This window comes from Camellia sinensis, unplaced genomic scaffold (genome assembly GCF_055761805.1).
Source record: "Camellia sinensis isolate YWXY unplaced genomic scaffold, ASM5576180v1 Unanchor10, whole genome shotgun sequence".
NCBI classification, from domain to species: Eukaryota; Viridiplantae; Streptophyta; class Magnoliopsida; order Ericales; family Theaceae; genus Camellia; species Camellia sinensis.
In genome coordinates, this window is record NW_028128988.1 from 3640383 (window position 1) to 3641709 (window position 1327).

Below are 1327 nucleotides of genomic sequence, written 5' to 3' on the forward strand. Positions count from 1 at the left end.
TTGGAAGAAAACCAATTCCTTATAGAAATCCACGAATCTGTGTTCGCACGGTCCGCTCGAGCGTGGGACTTCCCACTCGAGCGGAGGCTTCAAAATTGTGTGATTCATATAGACTTCACGCTCGAGCGGACGTTTCCATGCTCGAGCATCGAATCACACCATCCAGTACTTTTTAAGGCGAAGCAGAGATGCTGGGAGCTTGCAATCCCCGCTCGAGCGTCACTTTCCCCGCTCGAGCGGGACGGCCAAAATTGGAAAATCTGGAAAACTAGATCCTGTTACAACCTCGGTTTTGATCCATGGAAATTGAAAAAGGCACGATTCGGGTTGGATTCGTATCTAAACACTCATAGCCTCATTGAAATAAAAATGCGAAAACAAATACAGCTGAAAGGAGTTTTGTCAAACGGGGTTGCCAAGAATAAAACCTAACAATCTACTCCTTTGGCAATGCCGTGACAAAACACACCTAACAAATAAAATCCTAAACACCCCAACCCATTACAGCCAACAAAACCCAACTTCTTTCTCAAGGTCTTGATCTGCAAAATAGTTATTAGTGCCACAATCTCCAAAACAACTATTAGTCCCACAAGAGTATATGAAAAAGCAATAGACATATGACACGATTATCTTGAAACATGAGATGGAAAATATGAATAGATGAAAACTAAGACTTATGAAAAACAACTCTCAATCAACAAAAACAAGATCATAAACCAACCCAAGTCAAGATGAACCAAACTCCTCCTCACTAAAAGCAACCACAAACACTGAAAACAGTGACCAAGAAGAAAACGACAAAAATAATATGGTGGAGCAAGCAAGAAATCTCAGATTTGTACCTTAAAACACACAAGATTATGCAAGAAGCACAATTACTAGTAAACACAATGTGCACAGTCTGTAAAAAATTCCTCATGAAAGAAAGTGATACATTATGTGAAAAGCATAGATCCCATGATAAAAAGTGTATGTGTGACTCTTGGAGCTCGACAAACACTAAATTCAATCCTAGTAGTGATCAGAAAGTTGGACCTCCGACAAGAGAATTTAAGCACAACAAAGGAAAGTCAAACCACTAGGAATCAAGGGGTATTTGGTGAGTAAAGGTGGAGGCTCCCCCTCAATCAATGAACCTTTTCTTTTTTTTCTTTCTTTCTTTTGCATATTTTTTCTTCTTCTCTTTCTTTTTCTTTTTCTTTTTCTTTTTTCTTTTGCACACTCATTGGCGGCTGACACGCTCAAGAGTATGGAAACCGAACCAGAGAAGCATGGATATAATAAGGATGGCCTGGTTAGTGACTCTGGGGTACCCTTTTCCTCA